Consider the following 20,369-nt stretch of genomic DNA (forward strand, 5'->3'; position numbering starts at 1 on the left):
AAACCTTTTGCAATTTAAATTTTTTTTTATTTTTTTAAGTCGTTTTTCCACAAATCAATGTTCTGATCCCTCAGCCAGACAACTGTTAAGTGAACTCTCAATGTTCCAGACATGTTTTTGTAATTTTTGATATAGCACAATTTATATCATAAATACCACTTAATTTAATCTAAACACTTTATCAAGGCATTTACTGATTTAATTCTGAAGGAAAGGAAACTGGCTATTTTTTACCGAAACCAACTGCAATGCGTACTTCTACTAAAATACCAATACAATTTACATTAAGTAATATATAGGTTATGACTCCGTTCATGGCAGTTTTTTGCTAAAATGTTCCAGAAAAGGTTATTGTTAATTTGTAGGGATACATAATGCAATAATAAATGTTATATTTAAAAATATATAGCAATTATATATTTATATTTAAATATATAAATATATATATTTATATATATATATATATATATATATATATATATATATATATATATATATATATATATATATATATATATATATATATATATATATATATATATATATATATATATATATATATATATATATATATATATATATATATATATATATATATATAAAATATGAGGCAAAATACAACACATAGGAAACATTTCTACAAAGAGATAATTCATCAAAAGGATATTAGAGCAAAATACAAACATCCTTGAGTAAAATAGATATAATTCCGGAAAGCGGCAAATCGACAACCGTCTAAATCACTCCGCCTGCAGATGTTGACGTTGCGATCTGAAAGCATCTTTTCATAAACGCCACACTGGACTACCACCTAACTCTCTCATTCGCTGCTACATTACTTAACACGGAAATTATTTAAACAGTGTCATATAAGCATTACGATTTGATTATTACTATTATTATGATTACTATAAGCGTTTCAGATACATATCAATATTCGATTCGTTTGAATATGTATAAGCGATTCGTTCTTCAATAATAGGAAACTCTTTTTAAAGCACTGATATTTAGATGAATATGAATAAAAAATTAATTCATGAAAAATATTTTTAACCCTGAAGTTGGTGGTTGAGAATATTACATTACCCTTTCAGGTAACTTAGTGCATAGATCTGATTGAAGACACGTTTACGAGATAAACTGTTGAAGGGGGATTCCAAAGAAAATCAAATCGTTTGAACCTCTGCAAAATGACAATACCGTTATTCATCTAATTATTTTGAAAATAATGAAACAACGTATTTTACATCCTACAAGGGCAAGAAATAAATTTTTCGAATAGTAACATTTTTGGATAGTTCCAAAATATCAAGGTTTGAACAAAAAAAAAAACCAAAAGGATAAAAAAAATAATCAGAAAAAACGATGTTACAAAGGAAGAAATAAACAAGAAAAAAAACTCTATGCTCCAAAACATAATCTGTGGAAAAAGACAATTTTCTTAAGAAAGACTATTTTAAGAGGCTTTTTGAACAGTCTAGAACAAGCAAAAATGGTCGTTATTTTGGCCGAGGAGAAAAAGGCCTTGTTAAAATTCATAAGGAGAATATCCAGCCTTGAAACACCATATTCTTTTTCCTTTTGTTTTCATTTGAGCATCCAAAAATGGTCGTCTTATGCCGGAGGAGAAAAAAGGCCGTGTTAAAATTACTCCAAATTCTTTTGCATTATTTTCGATTTTCGTCCTAAAATGTGTCCTATATTCACACACAAACACACACGCACCCCCCCACACACACACACACACACACACACACACATTTTAATTGTGTGAGTATTTTAGAGAATACCAGGGAATGGATCCTTTGAATGGTCGAACATGAATTAATTCTTTTGACGCAAGAGATCTTCGTAAGGTCATGCATTTAAAATACGAAGAAGAAGAGGAAGAGCCAGAATCCGAAGGATGGAGATGGAGGAGGAAGAGAAGGAAGGAGAGACTTTAATTTTCCAAGATATTCTTGAGTAAAACTATTGCAACGAAGTGGACGTAATAAAACAGAAATCAAACAAGGATCATAGACAGAAAAGAATAGATGAGGATGGAAAATTGACAAATAAAACGATCAGGAAAAGCAAGATAGAAAATGCAAAGAAAGAAAAGAAGGGAACCATAACAAATAGGAAATACGGAATCATCTATGAAAGAAAAAACACCCAAAATAACTAAAATAATGACAAAGTTAACTTCAGTCCACGATAAGAACCTCGAGATAAGATTTTCTGGGCCTTGTGGTGTTCCTGTGACGCTTTATAACGAAGGCAGCTGAATCCTTATTTCTTAGCATTGCAGCCGAAGATCATAACTTTAATTATTAGCTTTTAGACAGCTGACTCTATACTTCTCCCATCAAAATCTTGAGGGTTGCACTTTGGATTTTAGACTATAGGACTGGAAAGATCATTTTTGTGGGCAAGATGTAGATATATAAAACATACATAATAGTTTTATATTTTATGGAAATTTTAAAACTGATCTCCTTATTAGTCAAAATCACAAGATCGAAAGCGATACACAGTAAATGTTTATTTAAACCATAAAATAATTAAGTCACTCAGTTTTCGAATTATCTCGATAAAATCTTGGGAAAACCGAGGCGTTTATGGTTCTATATCTATAAAAAATATGCCTGTACGTATTCGGTGTCTAAAGAAAAAGGAATAAGAAAACAATAAAGGATAACGATGAACGAGTAATATCTGTTTACATAAGAAAACCAGCAATGAAGTTACACTTTAGATTATTTGAATTATAGGTTATTGGATTTCCGTTAAAGAACCATCCCGCTCTCCTGAGAAATTTCTTAAAAATAAATATATTGATCACGATGGTGCATTAGTATTTTATCGGTTCAATGAAGTTCACTGACACTAGGATAAATCATTACCTACATTTGCAATACAACTAAAAATAAATCGACTCATTTACTGACAACTAGAGCAGATTTGCAGGGAAATATCGCCTCTAAAACAGACTAAGCACCCATTTAGGGAAAATAATTACCAAATTAAAGACCCAGATTTCCATCTCGAAATCGTTAAATAACTTAGCAGGGGAATTGGCTGAACGCTTAATGAAATGAAACTTCCTAAAACGACCTAATGGCGCTTTCTATCATTCTTGAAGCACTGCTTTGAAAATTTCTAAAAAAAAACTGCATGTCATTTAAAAAGGCGCTGGTTTTTGTTTAGAATTGATTTTTGTATATAGATTCATCACTTATACACACGAAATTTTTTCATAATTAGAAATACTACGTAACAAATACTGTCGAATTTCGAAATCGCTATGTCTTGGGAACAACTTACACCACCAGGCAATTATATAAGTTAAGTATATCTAATCCGGCGAGGATTCAAACCTATAGCTTTTAGTGTTGATGCCGAGGAATCAGGGACTTATCCATCCAGCTATGTGTGTTTGTGCGTGTGTCTCCTTGTGTAGATTAGTGTGTGTGTGTGTGTGTGTGTGTGTGGCTCATCATTGCTCTACGAACTAAATTTTGATTCGACAAAATACAAGGCGCTTTTTCTCCTTCAAGTTCACTTTTCGACAATAAGATTGAAGGATAAAAAGCTCAAATATTGATATTAGAATTTGTAAGTTCTGGAAATATCAGACTGAAATCGATGTCAGATAACACTGTTAAAAGACAAATTAAATATATAAGAGAAAAACTCTGAAAGAGAAAACAAAATCCTCGGGTTAACAAGGCGTTATGCGTCTCCTCGTGCTTAATGATATGCATTCTACATCGCTTGAGATTACAAAGGAAAGTATCTCTGTGGAGGACCTCATTATCATTTAAATGGGAGATTAGCCGGAAGGAACATTTTTCCCGGATTTTTGCTCTTTCTCGTTCCTCTCTTGTTTTGCTGCCAGAAAATTAATTTGAAGAACCATCCTTGCTGTGAGACAATTAATTTTAAGAACCATCATTCTCCTCGTTTCCGTATGAAAAATCTAGGAAACTAAATTTTATAGTAACATATATATATATATATACACTCTACACACACACACACACACATACATATATACACACACACACACATATATACATATATATATATATATATATATATATATATATATATATATATATATATATATATATATATATATATATATATATATATATATATATATATATATGTGTGTGTGTGTGTGTGTGTGTGTACAATATCTTCTAATGTTATCTAAAATTGTACTATGTAGATAAAAATCACATAAAATCCCCACTGACACGATGCAACCGTATATTTCGGATACTAAAACTTCTCCTACCCCTGATCACTGGTGAAATATGGACAACTGGTAAGAGACAAGAGTATTCATATAACATGAGCAGGTGTAGCAATACGACGTTTGTGGTAAGTAGAGGTCGGTTGACCCGAGATGGAAAGAGGTCATTCCCTTGTGTTTTGGTTCTCGTTGACTCCCAACTTTGCCGAGCCTGGTGGGCGTATTCACTGGAACACCTCCTTGAGAAGAGGCCTGACGATTAATAACTCGTCGGTGACATCCGATTTCCAATGTCCTCCTGACAGATTCATATTGTTAGGCTGACTTATGATAACGGATACCAGAATCTTCCTTTTTGTACGGCCAGCTACTACTGAAAAACTGCTCGGAACCCTCTCCAGTTTAAGGTATGGCCCGTATGACTCACATGTACAAAAATCACCGAGCTCTCTGAAGGATATCGTACTGGTCTTTAATTCTTTATTAAGTTTATTACGTTTACCGCATGAAATCCTATAAACATCGGCAGTATATGTAGAAACGACTCGATTTCACGCCACGACACAAATATTTTGCCATCATTACCGAGAAAGCTATCTAGTCCACTTGTTCAGAATTCAATAGACCAAAAGGAAAATTCAGAGTGTCCTATTCATTAACATTCCCCGTTAATTAGACCTGGTATGTGTGTGCACTTAAGTTACGAATTCCCATTTAATGGTCATGATTGTTGTTTATGAAAAAATATGCCATCACAGTAAAAAAAAAATTGCAACAAATATCAGCGTAAATTACAGCAAATTCACACTAATTGCCATTGAATTAATCAACTGATAAATGGAATCTGTTATCAAAGCTAAGTGATATTACTTAAATATTTGGAAAATGCCCCATATTTCATTACAATAGATGTAAATGAGAAATTCTTCACTATATTAATTTAATGAATGGGTTCCATATGCAAGATCCACAAAGCAAATAGATAAAATAAGGTGTCGAGTGTTTATGTACGTATCCATTATTGGAAACGAGTGTAGACTCGTATATTATATAATTCACTAAACCTCCGAAGGAACGTTGTAATCTTTATTGAAAGAGGATTATGTTCTCTTCAATACGAGTATGTATGAGGTCTTCGCCTTTTCATTTACACTGTTATGGAAATTTCTGTCTTCCTCTCCTATTCAACAGCGCAACTTCTTTAATCTCAAAAATCAAATGCGACCACTTTTCGTGCTCATAAACTGCCATCAGATGATACATTAAAAACTTGCTCACAGGAATAACTTAGGCTTGAAATTATTTCTCATGTTTCTGAAAAGAACTCAGTGTTAATTGCAGTCTTTTACTACTTTCATTTTTGCTGTTATTTCAATTTTTTTCTCTCATTTCACTGTTTTATATTCAAGATATTCCATTTCTATAATCATTGCATACTTTTCTCGTGCAATTTTGTCTTCTTCCTTAAATGAGAATTTTTTCTCGATTCCAATGGGTACAATAAACATTTTTCGTAAATATAGTTTTCTTTTTGGGATGCATCAAACTTTTGCAAGTATTTCTTCTTCCTATGCATACTTCTTTTTAATTCATTTCATTGACGTTTATCCTTTCTTATTCTAATTTCTAATCCTTTTCCATAATCAAAATCATTGGCTTTTTCTCCAAGAATTCTGAGAAGGCCGACAAGTTCTTGCCAAGTTCTGTCATTAGCAACTCGAGGCAGAAGGTGAAAATGAGTCTTGTTAAAGTTTTAAATGAAGCTACTGTTTCATGCAGTTTCCCACCTCAAAGGAATTTCTCATCAACATTATTTAAAAAAAAAAAAAAAAAAAGCATTATTTACTATTTTCGAGCTGATATGAAAATTTATTGCTGACTGGAGAAATTAAAAGAATTCTTATTATCATCGTTTATTCTTGTTACACTTGTTGTTCTCTGATATATTTGTCAAATGTTCATATTCTGTTAAATATATGTATATATATATATATATATATATATATATATATATATATATATATATATATATATATATATATATATATATATATATATATATATATATATATACATATATATATATATCATTATGGTACCAATATCAATCACTTCTCATTATTACCTTCCTGTACGACATCTCTGCTACCTTGTCTATCGATTCCTGCCAAGGAGATTCCATGTCCCCACTCCCACCCCGAGAACTTTTGTTATTAGAGGAACTTTTTTGCCATAAATGCCTATATATTCACAGCCTATGCTGAGATATTTTATTTCAATTTGTTCTAACTTATCATTTCTATATCCCTTATAGAAAGAGCAGAAGGGTCAGTAATTCCTGAATGCACACAAGTGACTTCTTTTCTAAGATAAATTTCTCTGCTACCTTGCTCCTTTGCATTTCCCAGTCTTTGAACAAACAGTTGTCCATGTCATTCTGCTCAATGCCCCAAGTTCCTTGACGGGACATTCCTTCTGTTATCAGAGGAACCTGCGTTTGACAGATGCCTCCGACTGGCCAATGACAGAATTGCTGAGATGTTTTATTTAAATTCATTTCTAAGTTTTCATTTCTGTTTCCCTTTCAGCTGAACCTTTGTAAAAAAGCAGTTGGTTCTTAGAATGCAGAATAAGTTAATCCTTCTTTCTTGGAGAGTTTCCTCCAAAGCGGCCTGGTTAAACTAATTGTATTACAGTTTGATTTACTAACAAATGTCTTCTCCCAGTCAACAACTGTTATAATTCCTTTATCAACATGGCTATATTTATTATTCCATCAATCTAATTTCCTGTTTTTCTTCACATTTTTCTATTAGAAGCCCCGCTTTCATTTTTTCCATTTTACATTCAATTTCAAACTCTCACCATTATTTGCAGCATCCCCACCACAATCACCATGTAATAATGTGTCAAGCGAAATAGTCACATATCCACCACACATAACTTCTAACATAAAGTAGGTATTTCAAACTTAATAGCTTCACGTCCATTGCTCCGTAGTTTTGACCTCCTGCGGGGCATAAAAGAGTTAAGTATGTCTTAGTTTTACCAAACCACTGAGCTGATTAGGGGCATAACAAGCTTTAAATTTCCTATAAATAACATGCATACATAGTTCAGCAGGCGACGATATGCCATTAGCCATCCACTTCACCAAGTCAGTTTCTTGATCTAATTACATTAGTGACCTCTTTGTTCTTCTCTTTCACAGTTAATAGTCTCCAATAGTGTTATAATCCTTACGTTTATCTCAAACCGGACTGAGAGATAATGACTTTTATGTAAATCAGCTTTTAGCTGTCCTTTTTAAGGTTAGTCTTGCATTTTATTATTACCCAACCATCGTAAAATTTGTTGTGCATCAATTACTACTATGGTCGTTTTCTGTCGACTAGACACGCTCCACTTAACCAGTTTCATTCATTTTTCATCATTATCAAACATCTGTTGGGGCATCTGATATCTCCTTGGGTCTCCCACCAGAATAAATAATGAGTAACTTTGACTTGCTTTAGGGATTATTGCAAGGCAAGATGGATCCCGAGTAAACTTTAGACTTGATCCACAATGTGCAAAACCTTTATCAAGAACAACATGACATTCTCAACGGAATGCTTAAAATTTTGCCGCGAGCATCAACCATGCAGTACTTGAATTAATTGAGAGATTGTTGATTACGTAAAATGTAGAATTCTTTTTTATTCCTTGCAAGAATCCTGCTACTGACTCGAAAGACAGTTTGCTTTATGCAGTTTTGTTCCAGGAAGAGTTCTTGAGTTTTAGAAGAGCGGTTGATGTTATTTGCCTATTAGCTAAAATGTCATTTAGATCAAATCCAAGGAGAATCCAACTTTCGAGAATAACAGCGTAAGTATGTTTCTTCACTTTTTCTTTTTGCAATGCATGTAATATGTGTCTATTTGCGTACTTGCTTTCGGTAAGGGCAGCATTGCTTCAGTTAAATAAAATATTCAAGTTTGCTATCGCTATATTAAAGTGAGGGATGCTAATTAATGGAAAAAAAATGGATGCATTTCAGCGCCCATTTTTGTATGTGAATAACCTGGATATAACTTCTTCGTGACAAACGATGCCTTTTTTTATGGGCGAAACAATGGTAATAGCCTTTAATAGCGCCTTAGACTCCCTGAGCTTGTTTCGTTAATGAACATTACCACCGTTAACTTGAAATATCCTTAAATCAATTGAAAGAAATTAAATCTTGAGAACGTGAAAAATGGAACGCAGTTTTCCTGCATCTTGACGGCTTCCGTCGATTAAGTATTCTTTTATGGCTCAGTTTGCCTGTGCATATGTCTGTCTGTATGTTAGCAGGATCACATGAAACCGAATAAATTGAATAATACGAAATATTGTTAAAAGATTCATTATTATCCATGGAACCCTTGATTAGATTTAATTTAGGGTCCAATGGTCAACTGGATCTAGGAGGAACTGATCCGTTCGGTTATTGCTATTGCTTGTGGTGTATGTTATTGATATGACAATCTCTTGCTCTTTGTAAGAGAAAAAGAAAATGACGCTGAAAGAAATCGTAAAAGAAGCAGACAACATTGCCGAGGTTTTCGGCCTCTGATAGATCCCATTAGCTTTACTTGAGATGTACGAAAGTCCTCGTATTGGAAGAGCTGCGTTTATTAGACGTACCGTACACCATGATAAGAAAGCCGTGCATCAAAAGCGAGAAGTGAAATAGCTGATGTTATAGAGAATTTCCTCCACTTCATATGTTTTCTGATGAGCACTCTTGACTTCATCGTCATAAATTAATGACTTTTCTCAATATCGTTGTCTGCCTCCCATTCCTTTTTCTCAATTCACTTGCGCAACTCGATCTCGCTTTCACGTACAGTAGATCCGTCTCAATCGCCTTGTATTCGTATTCGCATTTTAGATGGCATACGCTCTCAGATTTTTGTTTTCTCTTCTCAAGCATTGCATCTTTGATTCTCTATTCTGTTACTGCTTCCATCACATTTTACTTTTCTAAAATTGCGTTTATTTATAGATTTTTAAGTCTTGTTCATCGAAACCATGAAACTTTAATCACAATCGTTACTGTATTAGGAAATTTCAAATGCTAATCAGTGTAATAATGAACATTATCAATTTGAGCGTTATTGTTTTTACTTAATAATTTTCTGTTTCTCTGCACAGAAAGAGAGAGAGAGAGAGAGAGAGAGAGAGAGAGAGAGAGAGAGAGAGAGAGAGAGAGAATATGTTTTTCCTTCTTAAAGCAAATGAGAAAGGTCCTCCAGACCAGCAAGACCTCTGAAGACTTTGTTAGTTCTTAGTTCACTAAATGACGCTGAAGAGGCAAACGTGTTCCAGACATGAACGTTTGTTCTCATTGCTTTTCGAATACTATGAAAGTGCTAAAGAGTATGATTAATACATAAAAAAATGATAAAAAAAAGGCGGACAAAGTTTTGCAGGGGCAGTAACGTACAGAAAAAGCCTGCTTTAACTGAGCCCGATCGAGAGCTTTAACAAAAAAGGTTGCGCACCCTACAATACGAGAAAATATTCCCAGCTGACGTAAACAAGCAAGGAAATAGATGGGGTGAGGGAACTTTAAATGCTCACGATCTAATCTATACTGAATTTTAAAACACAATATTATGATTGAAAATAGTCAGCTATTAGCATAACATCGCTGCTTTAATGGTTATAACAACAAGTGACAAAATAGGAGGGGTAAAGGCTTCATTCACTTCAACACAAGTCGTTTTAGTTCTTGTAGCATTGCTTTTTTTCTAACGCATATAATCGTAAATGTTTTTATTTATCAATACGTTACTTCTTATGAAATACTTTTTTAAACTCTCTCTCTCTCTCTCTCTCTCTCTCTCTCTCTCTCTCTCTCTCTCTCTCTCTCTCTCTATGTGTGTGTGTGTGTGTATGTCCCGTTCCCCCCGTCCCTTCTTTCTTTTGGTTTGCACTTTAATGAAGTCTGAGGGTCATTTCATATCGATTCTTGGTTGTTTTGAGTATTATTGATCGACAGTAAATAGCCAAGCTTCTAAGGGAAAAAGAGAAGAATTCAGTCAACCACCAGAGGAAAACCATGTATCAAACATTTTAAATGAAAAACTCATTACACGAATAACAAGCGCACAAAAACACACACACGTACACTAGAACAAGCGCTTTTCCTCAAAAGGAAGGAGTCTGAGCAGAATGATACCTTCCTGATTTCTACCTAGTATTTTGGAATGAAAATGTCAATAGCTTGTTGTCCTGACGGGCATCATTCACTCTAAGGTCAACAGATGCACAATAGTGTTAACGTAACGTACCCATTATGATTCGTCCTCCCCAGTATTTAGCTCTCGGTCCCTTCTCCAGCGAAGTGGGCTCGCCATACACGTGACAAATATTCGGGGAAGTGCCTGTGTTCCCACTGACTCTTGGTTTGGACGAACCACCGCTGATGATGTGAAAATGAAGCAAAGAGCGCGTGATTCCAGTACCACCCAACACTGACCCGGCCAGGGTTTTGTTGAACATTAGTCTCTGCAACAGCAACAACAAACGGGGTTAGTTCAACGTATTATTCTCGACGACAAAGAAGAAAAAAAGAAAAAATTGTTACCCACAAAGAAGAATTGCATTTATATGATCGCGAGTTCTAAGTGGAAACATTTGCTAAATGTCTTCAAATTGTATTGCTTGAAGAAGTGCCAGTGTGTATCTCTTCAGGTATGGTTAGCGTTGTGTTTGTTATAATGGCACCCGCTTTCTGTACGGATTGAAAAAGACTCCTATTTCTAAATTTCGCTTTCAGCATAATTTATCAGGTTGCGGAGTAAAGCCCTCCGCTCTACCCATTCCTTTGTATCCCCTGGCCTCCATATCTGTCTCTTGTGGCTGGGCTTTACTACCTTTTTTGTGGTTTCACCACTTTTTTGCCTGTGATGTTTCGTAAGAATGAAGTTGTCATATATTTCAAAACTGTAAGAAAACATCACGTGTACCCAAATTTCGGAAAAACAGTTACGAAATATTTTCAAAACTTTCGTTCACTCATCGCCGATGCATTTGACAAAATAAAAAATCATCATCAAACGTTAAATGTTAAATAAAAAACTAAAAAAATTATCATAACATTAATATTGCTTCCAATGCAACTATAAAATTTGAAATAGTCCTATTTGATTGTTTTTACGCCTCAACGCTGAAAAACTGTAAATAAGTAAATCCAAATGTAGAATGCATCCACCGATATCAACGGGTGAGCGGAGCGTGCGTGAAGCAACCATTAGAGTGGCAACTCAACAGGAGCCACCTGGTGTAACATAGGTCTACACTACAATGAGTAACGACAATGAAGTTTTCTTGAGACCATTTGTTTTATATTTGTTAGAGGAAAATTTGGTTTTTCATTCAAATAAAATTATTTAAGTTATATTTCTTAACCACTTCAAAAATTATGGCTTACTAGCAAATATTGGCCTATGTAATTATTCTTTTGTTAAAGCCAATATTTTGTTCCTAGGCCTCGGTGTGTTAGATTTCTTTACTTATTATAAATACATTACACTTAGCATTCACATCTCTATATTAACAATTTCTGGCCAGAAAGCATATGAAGTTATCTACACATTCTTTCACTGCAAGTTGCCCTATGAATGAATAAATTATACGCCAAAAGCGAGCAGAAAGACTTTTAAGAAAATAATATTTTAAGCCAGTTAAAAAGCAAGTGTTCCATCGGCCTTAACATTAATACTAATATATATTTCGATTAAAAGCTATCTTCTCCATATAATTAAAATCATCATCGTCTTTTATTCCTGAAAGAACAGGTAATCTCTACAAATAAATTCTTTAGTAACAGAGATTACATCTCAGGAGGCTTAGATTATTTTTTAGGCCTATAAATAATTTTTTTTTAACATACAAGCAGCTGGAACACAGCCTAAAACTTCAACAATCAAAGAAAACTTGTTGTAATTCACATTGCTTTTTGAAAATGCTTTGATGACTGTTGAACTTATTAGGTCTACTGTTATAATACTGCAGATGTAGTTACGTTGACCAGCCCAAGGAGCATGTTAGCGCGCTGTCACTGACGGCACCGCTAACCTTATCACACCGTGCTTTGAGCCAAGCAATGTAGAAAAACAAAATCAGTTCAAATACACACATGTTGCGAACTATGCCAGTGCATAAAAGGGATCATATTTATATAACCATAGGAAAAAATAGTGCTAGTTGTGAATTCGGAAACTTGTCGACATGTAAGACATTGGAAATAAATAAAAAAAGTTTTACACTACTTGGCAACGTTACATTGAATTTTGGAAAAAAAATCATGTCGCCTCACATTTGAGCATAGCTGTACACATTGCAGAACTTACTGAAAATTTTAAAACTGAGAACTTCATGTCAATTACATGCCAAATTTTTCTGAAAACAGGTTGTCTGGACATAGTGTATACAGCCATACCTTGCGCATGTGGGATGTTACGAAGGTAAATGAAATCCAAGCCATCAAACCGTGGGGCTAAAAACTCAACCTTTGACTTGTTACTACTTGCAAGAGTCTCAGCTAAAGATATCTAATCATAGTTATGGACACAACTCTGGAGATTAACAAAAATAGAACTTCAGCCTCGAATATTTAAATAAAGCACTTCGTAGCTTTTCTAACTGTAACGAGTGACATCCCCAGGGTTCAACCCACTGGTTCAGCTTAAGTAGTATACAATTTAAAGCAGAAAAAATCTGTTGGTATTTCGAATCTACAGCTCAGCACTAGGTTTCTCATTCTTTTAACGCCTTTTCACATTTGTGAGAACTTTTTGCAAGCTCACATGCTAGCCTAAGGCCAGCATATTGTAAACCAAGTAACCAACCAATGAATGACCATTGCAGAGTGACATTTGAGCTGGCATAGGAGTCACTGAATCAGTATTTCGAGAATATGAAGTGACATAGACTCCGATAATAGTCTTTACTCATGAAAATCAGTATCTTCCCTTCCCTCACAACTATTCCTTTGAATTTTCTTCCTGCTTCTCTTTTCCTTGATTTAAAAAAAAAAAAAACTTTAACACTCTCAACGCAAAATTTGTATGCATTCTCTACTGATTTGGCATCACATATGTGCAACTATTATGTTACTATTTGAGTATGTCTGCCTACCCGTTCTTTTTTTAAATTTCAGCCGTACTTTTGGTTCATTTTCGTGGAACCATTTCGTTGATATTGTAAATTGTGAAACTGATGGCTTTTTAGCTAGAGATTCAAGTTTCCTACAGTGAATGTAAATTCTGTGTTTGCTAAAGCCTTTCTTTTAGCGCTACAGATTTTTCCATACAAAATGTTTTTGGTATTATTTCCTAACATGATGTAAATTACAGTAATTACAGTTTATCGTGACAACATTCCGTATGAAAAACTTCTTTTTTTTAACTGATGCTTGTACTGTATTATAACAATGAGTTTTCATAGTTTCACTATTTGCGTAGCCATATCATAAAACATGATTCCTTCTTGAATCAGGAGGGGAAATATAAATAAATGTTCGACGAAATGATAACTAAATCCCCGGAATTCCTTTTCATTCATTCATCGGCAAACATTTATGTAACTATTCAACCTTTAACGTAAAGCGCAAAATCCTGATTCTCTGTTGTTTGTTAATGCCTGCAAAACTTTTTTATGAACATTGCTATGCTACATAACATTGGTGTCAGGCATGACGAGGCAATTGATATAAAAAATCGTCATGCGTCCCAGTATATAATATACCTCATAGATAACAGTGAGATCTATATCAACTGGTTTTATATAAATAAGCCATTCTGTCTGGGGCAGGTGAACCACCCGAGTAGAAAACAAGGAACCATAAATAAGCACAATAATGGCTTTGGCGATAGTTATGACCGATATAGGGAATGTTACGAGCAGCAAATCTTGTGACGGGCAAATAAATATAACAACGATGATTTCTATATATATGAAAAAAGTTTGTTTACCGCCATGTTTTATGATATATATATATATATATATATATAAGGGTACAAGCCTGAAGTAATCATGTCATTATTTACACAAAAGAGAGGGCGAATAAAAAGATGATGATGATTTTACTATATATATGAAAAAAGATCATGATTGTGCCGAGTTGTAATATGTAGCTATAGGAAGGATCTGTGTTTAAATTGTTTTGTGGGTTAAGGTACGTTGGGATAATCAGTAGGCAGCTATCCACGCTACCTCGGGAATATCCCCGATGGGGAATTATCACCGAAGGGGAATTTATAAGTGATAAAACCCTTCTTTTGTGAGAATTATGCGTTGTGTGTGTGTGTGTATATATATATATATATATATATATATATATATATATATATATATATATATATATATATATATATATATATATATATATATATCATATATATCTTGTGTTTTTATGTTAATGATTGTTAAAAGATCTTTATGATTACAGATTAACAAGTCATCCAAAAACCCTTAATTTAAAAAAACTTTCTTGTTCCTGCCATTTTTCGTTCTTCCCTTCTAGGATACTTCTTCCTCTTACGATTCTTCTAAGCAGCACCACCAGTTGTACCGATAATTTCAATATTGAGCCTCAGGGTTTACTTTCTGCCGAACTGAGCTTAATCCTATTTAATCATTTAGGCATGGGACACCATATCAGATTATGATCATTTTGTTTTCATATAAAATTTTAGTATAGGCATGATTGTCCGGAAGATTAATCTTTAATTACCTTATTTTTAAGAAAAGTAGCAAAATTGTGGTAATTTCATTCACGGGCCAACCACCAAACTCATAAGGAAATTATTTCTAATATATGAATTGATGATATTTCAAAGTGTTCACATTAAAAAGAATTCTCGTTGGTTTCTATAACCTCGCCCGTTTGATACGGGCTATCTAATTGGCCTACACTACAAGGAACCGATTTCATTTCTCGGCCTCCTTGTTCAAAGTGATGTTAATCGATTATTTTCAATTATCTAACGATACAGCAAAAGAAAATGCAGTATTGAAAGTGCTTAAGTAGATTTTATCAATGACACCAAGAAAAGGATCCTCCGAAGTGTAAAACCGATAATAGCCCTAACCTTATGTATGTATGTATGTATGTATGTATGTATCTCTTCATGTCTCTACCTCAAGGTACTCACATATTTAGTCACACAACCTGACAGCGCTCACATATCCGCTTTACCGATTCCTCTACACAGCGGCTGAAGAAGGACTACAGTGATACCAAAACTAAAAATCAAATGCCTATTGAGTCACGGACTCGTTCTTTATATTCAATCCTTCCTTTTGTCTAATTTACCACACTGAGAGTTTTTGGTTCTGAAATAAACAATTAACATTTTCTCAGTCCTCGAAAGTCAGTAGGTCTTATATGTCTAGAATCCACTAGTAACGTTTTAAACAGATACATATTTACATAACAGCCACAATGAGACAAAAGATTATGTTTCGATCCATGTCGTGCATGTTCAATACTCATACTTTCTGATATAATGAAATATTTTGACATATTTGACAGTGATATGCATCAGATGATAATATGTATGACTAAACCTCTCCATGGTTTGATTTAAAAAGTCCAAGAAGGACAAACTGCGAAAAAAAAATATATTTCCTTGGACGTAATCCTAACTATATCTGTAGCCTCTCCCCAAGTACCGTTTTGTCATTAGGTTCTGAGTCCCTTCTGTGTTCCGACGTAGATTCTCATTAGCGACTCTCCAGTGATTTCGGTTTTGTTGCTTACGCCTTCAGCCGGAAAGCAGAACTTGACATGACGCAAATTAACATCTCACTGGGTGATAAGTAAGCATCTGGTATAAAAGGAAGGCGGGGAATCAATACTTAAGCAAAAGAGATCAAAAAAAGAATATTAAGGACAAATGATAGTAATTTTGAAAGTATAAAATAAGGTTTGACGTCAAAAAAAGAATAATGGTTAAATCAAAGCTTAAAAACAGATGGGGAAAGAAACCTTACCTATTTCATGTCTTCTTTTTAATTTTAATTCACTATATTCAAACTTTGTACTTCTAGCGCTTAGTTTCTTCTGATCCTTAACTGATTTGATTTAGGCTATAAATTTATATTTTGATCTATGCAAATTTTACTTATAATCAGTTTTTTCTGTGGAAACCTTGTTTATTTCCCATCTATACGTCATCTACTTGACAGAAAAAAAGATTTGTTAGAATGAAAGACATAACTAAATCGAATCATACTGATTGGAGTTACCTTCAATCCCTTGCTCTTCCTTGCAGCCTTCCAAGCACTCCAACCCGCAACCCCAACCCCCTTCTCCCATCTCTTTTCTCGAAGTATTAAAAGACTCATAAAACATCGGAAAACGAATAAGAAGTTCAGTCACTGCCCTTCGTTAGAAATTTGATTCCTTTAACCCCAAAAGAGAAAGAAACATTGTACAGATAACTTTAACTTTGAACCTCATTAATGTTTGCATTCTATGAGAAGAAACACACTCACATTCAAAGCTCCATAAAACTTCGCGGGCCATTATAATGAAGCAGTCTTTAAAACACAGTCAAACCAAGATGATGAATTATTCCTAAATTCCCTAAATTTCATGTCTCCTGTCATTAATATGCGAAAGAAATCTAATCAATCGACCGAATATAATCCTGACTGCCGTTAAACATTCGAAAATTGCTGGATTTTCTGTTGTATTTAATTAAGTGTTGGAGGAATACTTAATCCAGGCAGAATATTAAAAGTTTCATAATATTACAAAATGATTATTTTTTTTATTAACAGAGGGTCAGTGCACGCAGCCCTAGTGGAATTCCACAATAAAATCCAGAAACAAGAAGTCACACACTAAACAACATTTCTTCGTTATTCACTACTAAAGAGAGTTCTATAACAAAATATATGTACAGTAATAGTATTGTCTTCACATTTCAGAAACATGTGCATTAAATGCTTATGTGAGAAATATTATAAGTATTATTGGATGCTTTATTGTGTGTGAATAAGTGGAGAGCAACTGGGAACCCTAAAGAATATGGACAACACTCATAGTGCACCAATAAACATTCTTTTGAGGAACTTGATAGTAGGTTAGGTTAGGTTAAGTGTTTACAGTGTGCATTTGTCTAGGCGTGGATTTCTCCCGTCATCCTAGCCAGTTAGTAGCTGTATCCATACCCTTAGGTAGATTAGGCCTGTAACTTAGCCAGTTCAGGACCCTCTTAGCAGCTAGGTAGGTTCCTTTTAGATGTGCAGAGCCACAATCCACCTTATGTAGGGTCACGGGCCAGTCGGGAGGAATTAGCTAAGACCTCACACCCGAAAGGCTGTGAAGGGCCTTTTTAGGGGGGGACCTGTTAAGAATATAAATTCCTCCCTCCTATGTAGCTGCTATCTAGCTAACATATTTAGAGGATATATTTTTCGTTAGCTTATAGCTGGCGCCAATATGGCGGAATTCCGTTGTTTTCACTCATAGGGACAGAGACGCTTCTAACATCTTCTGCACCGGACGTGTGGCGAAGGCCGATGGACAGCCAATCATATTGTGGGCGCCTGTAACAATCATGAAAGGTTCGTACGTTTGCGAGTAGTCAATTAGCCAGCCCTGTCCCTTATACTTACTCCTTAATTTCCATTTCTTTAAACTTTTAACCTCTTCCTCCACGAAACAATCTTCCCTTTGTCCAAATCTTACCTGTATCCTCTGCCTTGCCAATTACGCATTTTGAATTTGAGTAAAGATCCCGAAATAACAATCATTTATCCCTCCACCAGTGCAATCTAAGGGTTATTTAAGTATTTAAGTTAAGTGTTAACAGCGTCAGTTAACCTTGGGTGCGTATAATTACGTGTCCATTGTTAACGCACATGCGGCTCCTCAGATCATATTTAAGTGCTCTCATCAAAAGCACCTTCTAGGATACGTTATGTGTTGTATTTAAGAACGTTATTCCCGTAATCTTCTGTAGGGAGATTTCCTTTCCCTTAGTTTGAACAGGGCTAACGAAAAACGTCTCTTTCAGGGGGCGACACGAGTCACATGATGCGATCAATTCCTGTTTCCATTACCTCACCTGCCACCACAATTCCTGGTCGTAGTTAGAGAAGTTTTCCGTTGTGGCCAAATGTCCTTATGAAGTATTCCTCCATCCTGGAACACCATCATATGCATTAATAATTCCCATAATCAGGGCAGACTGAATGTAATTATCACCATTGAACTGATTATTGCAGATTGGCCCCGTTTTATCCAATTGCTTGTTGCCAATTCATGTCATTATTGTTACTGTGCCCTATTCTAAATCTGCCCCTCAGGGATGTTGTATTGTGTCTAAATGTTAATTTGCTAAGTTTCTATAAATAAATCACAGTAAATTGGCAAAGAATTCTAAATTCCAATATGGCGACCTTCCACCTTAAATTATAACTCCAGGAAAATTCTAAGGTAAGTCTTCAATTAAATCCCTTTGTTTGCAGTCTGGGCTCCCGTGGTTCAATTATAATTTTATATATGTAAATTGTATCAGCATCAATTATAATTTTATATATATATATATATATATATATATATATAAATTCGTATCAAAATATATATATATATATATATATATATATATATATATATATATATATATATATATATATATATATATATATATATATATATATATATATATATATATATATATATATATATATATATATATATATATATATATATATATATATATATATATATATATATATATATATATATATATATATATATATATATATATATATATATATATATATATATATATATATATATATATATATATATATATATATATATATATATATATATATATATATATATATATATATATGTATATATATATATATATATATATATATATATATATATATATATATATATATATATATATATATATATATATATTTCTTCGACATCTTAGAAGATCGTGGATATAAACCAAGGCTTTGGTCTGAATTCTTTTCTTCTAAAACTATTCTTGTTTCATACTGTGAGAATAAGGAACATTTATGTGAGTATCTAAGCAAACGTAACAAAACATTATGTTGTCATGTACAAAAAAATAACGAGATACTTTCATTCCTTTTCAGTAGAGAGGAAAGAAAAAGGCCAGCGTATCTGGCAGTATCTAAGCTGGGAATATAAAGTCCTTCAAGACCTCTTAATGTCGTCCTGGCTAAGAATCGACCATGTACGCAACAAACGATACGAATTGCGAGGAAACAAACTAAAAATCACATGAATACCTTACTCAGAAACGCATGAGCGCCTACCTTAACTCTTGAATATCTGATGCGTATTCTCACTAGTACCTTACCAAGAATCGCTTGAGTAACCAACGAAGTCCTGAGTAGTGTGTCTGGCAAACAATGAAGATTGTGTAGTTAACCAGTATCTGATAACTGGGATATCAAGTGTACTTTATCGTTCTCTTCTGTTTGATTGTAACTTAGTGACTATGAAAAGTACCCATGAAGATCTTTGCACGTAGAGCAAAAAGAAATTAGTATTAGTGAAACAGATTTTAGAGATCCGATAATATAAAGGAAATTGGCAAACGAGTAATGAGTGACAAAATACCTGGGAAATAGGCAATACGATGATACATTTGTAAAATACTGGGCAAATGCATATGTGGAACTAAATTATAATAGTGACACAGAAGCATGCAAACGAAGAATTAAGGGGAAAATGACTTTAAAGCTGAACATTCACGAGAAAATAAAATAGGATTGAATCAATTTTACTAACGATGGGAATACAGAAGCCCAAAAGGATTAAAACGAGTTAAAACTGGAGACATGTAAAAAGTAAAAATTTGTCAAGGGAAACTCGAAGAATATTTTCTAACAGGAAATGAAAAGAAAGCAAAAATAGTAAAAAGAAAATTAAAAGAACGCGGGTAGCAAATGAAACATTCAAGAATCGATTAAAAGTGAACAAAAAGAGAAACGCTGTTTTCGTATGAAATAAAATGAGAAATTCACCATGAATACCATAAGTCAGTAACGGAAGATTCACAAATTAAACACAAAAATGGACAGG

This window comes from Macrobrachium rosenbergii, chromosome 46, assembly GCF_040412425.1.
Source record: "Macrobrachium rosenbergii isolate ZJJX-2024 chromosome 46, ASM4041242v1, whole genome shotgun sequence".
Classification (NCBI taxonomy): Eukaryota; Metazoa; Arthropoda; class Malacostraca; order Decapoda; family Palaemonidae; genus Macrobrachium; species Macrobrachium rosenbergii.